At 35.8% G+C, this 5393-nt stretch overlaps 1 long non-coding RNA gene across 2 annotated transcripts; it reads right to left on the bottom strand.

Annotated features, from left to right (window-relative positions):
* Positions 1-2036: 2036 nt before the first annotated feature.
* Positions 2037-3781, bottom strand: LOC130222269 (uncharacterized). 2 transcript variants are annotated; one of them, XR_008836398.1, is made up of 5 exons: positions 3586-3781; positions 3197-3365; positions 3026-3102; positions 2471-2742; positions 2037-2208 (listed from the first exon to the last, which is right to left on the bottom strand). It is a non-coding gene; the product is annotated as an uncharacterized LOC130222269 (long non-coding RNA). The 2 variants fall into 2 exon arrangements; XR_008836399.1 differs by having other exon boundaries at positions 2476-2742.
* Between the last annotated feature and the right edge of the window lie 1612 nt (positions 3782-5393).

Genomic DNA, 5393 nt, shown 5'->3' with positions numbered 1-5393 from the left:
TCTCCCCCTCCCCATTTATAGTTGACAATCGCCCAGTAACACTATTCCGAATTTAGAGATGATTCATAGCATTCTCCGCCTCTCAGACTCCCACTTACTCTCCAGTCCCCCTTTTCACAGGGCCTCTGCGAGGGGTTAAGGAGATAAGTCAATATAGAAAAGTTTGAGGACATTAAAAGTTTAGATAGTCTTAGATTCCTGCAATGTACTAAATTTATCTATTTCAAACAAGGTATCATTGTATGCTAAAATTTGACTGTATTAAATCTGTGAATATCAGGATGTGGCGTAGTTACGAAATCAGTAAAATCCTAGTAGATTTGACAGCTTGTTGCTTATTTACCACAGTTACCAAGGCAACACCATTATTTCTGCAGCTCTATAGGGACATGTTGAATCGGCTAGATTTTATAGATCTATATTCCATATGTATGTTTTAGTTTGGATTAATTTCTTTCATTTTAATATTTAGTAAATATTTTGTAAGATAAATATCGCCAATATTTCTGGTTGAAAAGTGGTTATAGGTCTTTAAACGTATTGAAAGAGTCTTAAAGGTATTTAAAGGTGTTGAATTACACTTTCTGATTCCTGTATATACTCTGTTTCAGAATATGAGCAGCCACCACAGAAGCCCAAAGGGCTTTACAACAACAGATCCAGACCCTGGGAAGGTGGTCATCCAATGCCTTAAAGACATGCATACGTCTTCGCCAAAGGCACCTCAAAGAAGCCCAGATGTACAGTGCAGAAGCTGGTTCGAGGATGTACTGTCAAAATAGCATTGACCTTTGTCAAGGCTGTTCGTTTTCCTACTGAATTTGAAAGAGCAGTTGACAGCAATGACACCATGTATTTACAATAATTGTGAACACTCTGGGTCTGTTAGGGAACAAATCAGAACATATTATTGTAAATAAAGATGAGTCAAGTTTCTAAAAGAGTGACAAAATTGTTAAAAATTGAGAAGTTAAAATTGGCTTTGATGTATTTGACAGCTCATTTTTGTATGTCACATGAACTCTTGTTGTCTCGTAGTCATTTGCATAAGATGTTTATAACATTGTGTTTGTAGGTTTAGGATAAAACTACTGTGAAAACTTGTAGCCTAAGACTTTTTAATGAAATCTAAGGTAGTACTTAAAGGGAAACTGCAAGTGTATCCTGTACAAAACATTGTAATAAATTAGCAATTAAAACTTGTGCTTGTGTATGTAGTTTAAATTTCTTCTTTAAAAGATTGAAAATAAGTGTACAGTATGCATGAATATGAATAAGTATATGCATAGGGCTCCACTTATGACAAAATAAAAACATTCTTTTTGTACGTTTTAACATCATAAAAATCTATAAGACATTAGCCATATGTAGGTCATATATAACATATATGATTGGCAATACATTAATAGTATGCATTTTGTATATGTGGTTTTTGCACCATATATGTCCCTTGTATAATTCAGTTGAAACATATAAGAACCACATGCCTTTTTAATGAACCTTTTCCATATGGGTTGGCTGGCATGAGCTCATTCTGAAGATACAGAGGGTAGGCAAATATCTCCCCCCTGTACATATTTAGGGCTTTCAGTAGGAACCCATTGTGACACACTGCAACCTCCATCCCTTCTTCATCCAGTTTGGAAGCCCTCCTTGATGTTATCTTATGTCCCTTGCTGCTGTCCACATGTGCCTTTTCCCTGTGTCTATAAAACATAATAAACAAAACCATCAAATGAAACTCATGTTGTGAATATATTGCATTTATTTTCTCAAATTAAATAAAATCAAGGTTGGACTTCTACTGTATAGTTGTTTTTGTGACAACTTATTGGTCAGGTTATGACTGAAACGTACAGTTCTCACTGCTTTTAGAATGGTATCAACAAATCTAGACACAGCACTGTCTTCAGCCACAAAGAGCCCCTCGAAAAAGCAGGAGCCTCAGAGCTGAGAGAGAAAGAAAAACAAAATATGCAATAAATCTGTAAAATATGTAAAACACATGACTAAAGTGATTAAGAATAAACCTTGTCTCTCGGCGAAAGCGATAAAGTTTTTGTTTCCATCTGCTGAAACAGCCAACATTTCTGGCATGCAGGCTGGGCAGGTGAAAGGTGCCCTACAGCAGAGCTGGTCTTCCTCTAATGAAGCATATGGATAATCTAAGAAGCTGCACTGTAGTGTATCGCCGTTAATTTGTCCAGTCTGGAAGAGATGTCAAATTAGTTAAATACAACATGTGATGTCTGTCTATGGTAATAATTGTTATATTATGCTAAACCAAACCTTTATTTCTTAAAAGTTTCTTTTTTATCACAATTTACTTAATAGCAAACGAATTTAAAAGTGCTCATGCTATAATTCTTCCATTAAAATGACAGGAAAGCAGATTTAATGGTTGCCTATAAGCATAAAAAACAGAGGCACACTTCTCTATTTAAGTCACCGAAAAAGGAGTGCGGTGCACCTCACATTTTCAGATCTACAGGATTTGTTTTGTCTGGTAACAGTCTTACTCCTCCTCCAATCTTAGTGCGATGCTCCAGCAGCTTTGCGAAGGCTTGCCTGGAGGGATGACTTGGAGTTCCTGAAAGGAGCTCAGGAGGTCCAGAGTATAAAATGTTGAACTGGTCACTGAGCCAGGCCAATATCCACTCCTAAGTAGGTCTTTCAAGTCAGGGGTCCACTGATGCTGGCATGTTTGGCAAATATATATTGGCAGATGCAAGTCAAAACGCCCTAGGAACAATATTAATAAATATTAATAAATATTAATATTATTAAATACACTTTTACCACATACTTGTATAATTTTACAATTCTGCACATTGTGAATGGTTGGAAGTAACACAAGTTCCTATAATCCCAGTTTACATTGACATTACACATTGTTTAGGTTTGGCTCGCTAAATTATAAACAATCGTGCTACAACAACAAAACCATCACAAATGCAATACCAGAGATATATACATATGTGTGTGTGTGTGTGTGTGTGTTACTATTGATGGTAATTAAAATCACTGCTTTGCCTGGAACCACAGTGAAGTTTGTGCCTTCACAGGAACATTGTCCCACCTTCACATATGGCAATATGCAAGCTGGTAAAAAGTGACAAAAATATTACTTTAGACAATGTATAACTGGTTGCAGACACACATGGACAGCAAAATATGGGTGTTTGTGAGAGCATACCTTGCTCATGGATTCAATATCGATCTTCACCGTTGACAACATGTGAGGTTGGAGGAATGGCTTCCAAAAATCCATGAAAACACATTCTCTGTTGTGGAGTGGCTGTTGTTTGTGATGCAGTACATCACAGTCTCCACAGAACCACTCCACAGGAAGACACTCTTTGCACCTAATAAAAACAAACGAAGAATCTAAGATATTACATTTTTTTAGATGTTAGTTTTAAATTTGTTTTATAAGACTGCATAGTAGCTTAGTGTTTAGCACTTGAATGATGAATCTAGAAATAAACCAAGAAAGTTCATATACACATAGTCCACAATTTATCATTGGTCAAATTATCATGCGGTCATCCGTTTATTTCCAGTTCAACATGAATGAAAACCAACCTAATAACAGCAGGCTCGTGGCAAAGACAACACAAAGAATGACCAACGGCCTCTTTTTTAATAAGGCATTTGAGGTTGTATGGTCTTGCTTCTTCCTAGCGCTCTGATGCTTTCTGTTGCCGAAAAGACCAAGAATCCGTAGAGCTTCTTTGAGGCTCAGCAGAAGGATATGATGTTCAAATGTCAGAAAGTATCTCCATATTTTTTTCTGTACACAAAATAGAAGAAATTTAATTGAGGATCAATTCAAAGTCAAATGATCTTAAATCACAAAACGGTCTTCTTAAACCATCTAATGCGCTGCCAGTTTAGTTTAAGAAGTTTTTCTTTCATTTGAATAGATTACATATTTAAACCTAAATTCATCTTTTTGATTTACCTAATTGCTCTTGAGGATTTAGTTTTGCTGAGGGTACAGTGAGTGGAATCTCCACACTTAATGACACTGAGTACTCAACAGGGATGCGTGTGACTGTAAAACCTTACATAGAAAAATAACACGTTGAAGGATATCCCTGCATTCATGTGCTGTCTCTTTACTTAAACAATTTATAAAATCATACATTTCAGATACATACTTTGCAATGTATTCTACTTTAGTATAAAAACACTACTAAAACGTTTTTCTGCTTTTAAATTACTTTTTACAATTGGAATTGAGATATAACCTGTTGCTGAAGCGTGGCGCCATCCTCCTTGCCTCCCCCTTGGCTTGCCATGACCCATGTTCCTTTTAAAGCCATGTGGAGCGTCTTGTACAGAGCGTGGACGTTTCCTCTCCACAGCTGCTGTCTGTGTTGCAGTGAATATTTCTGATTTATTTTTTTCAAATGAAATTACCTCATTTGCCCATGTCAATAAGCATTAGAAGAAGTTAATTGTGTCTACATTCATTTATTTACCTACCCTGGCTTCAGCTAGAATGTGGTCCAGCTTCATTTCAAGAGCCATTCGTCTTCCCTTTTGGTAGTGAGGGTCCTGCATGTTAACCTTGTGTTTTGTGGACATTGCAACACAAACAGATACAGACAGATAGACAAACAGCCAGATGGACAACTATAACAGACACGAACAGTGGTAGTGTGTGAGAAAGATAGATAGATAGATAGATAGATAGATAGATAGATAGATAGATAGATAGATAGATAGATAGATAGATAGATAGATAGATAGATAGATAGATAGATAGATAGATAGATAGATAGATAGATAGATAGATAGATAGATGTTGGCTCTTAAAAGTGCCTTTGGGTTTGTTAAATGTTTGTGTTTGTGTGTGTGTGTTGGGACAGGAGACTTGTTCGAGAAAATCTGCAGGGAGAGCAGAACATATTAATTACTATTATTATTACTACATGTTAAAACGCATAAAACATAGGCCTAAGGTTCCTGATCACACATGTAAAGGAAGTGAGATCACCTTCAGCTGATAACAAACTAGATTTAGCTTTTACTAGGAAGCATAACTAGTCATTTATTTATTTCATACTTTGAATCTCGCACAGATGCGTTTTTAATGTAAATATTTAGGATAATTAATGAATTCACATTAATCTGAAACGATTGCACAAAAGGACCTTTATAAGTGATACTTTGAGAAATGATACAGAAGAGCAAGATTTATCAGTGTGACTGCTGAATTTCTGCAAAAACTGCTTCACAGGATCAAATCTGTGAATTATTTAAGTATTACTTTATTTTTTAAGAAACTTTTCTGTGGGATCAATGATGACTACATAATAAAAGTTGTAAGACTGAGATCTGAGTTATTCAGTATAAATGAGCATCTAAATAGGTTATTCAGCTGA

Source organism: Danio aesculapii, chromosome 4 (genome assembly GCF_903798145.1).
Source record: "Danio aesculapii chromosome 4, fDanAes4.1, whole genome shotgun sequence".
NCBI classification, from domain to species: domain Eukaryota; kingdom Metazoa; phylum Chordata; class Actinopteri; order Cypriniformes; family Danionidae; genus Danio; species Danio aesculapii.
The sequence above is the reverse complement of the archived record's forward strand: the minus strand, read 5'-3'. Positions and strand labels throughout refer to the sequence as shown.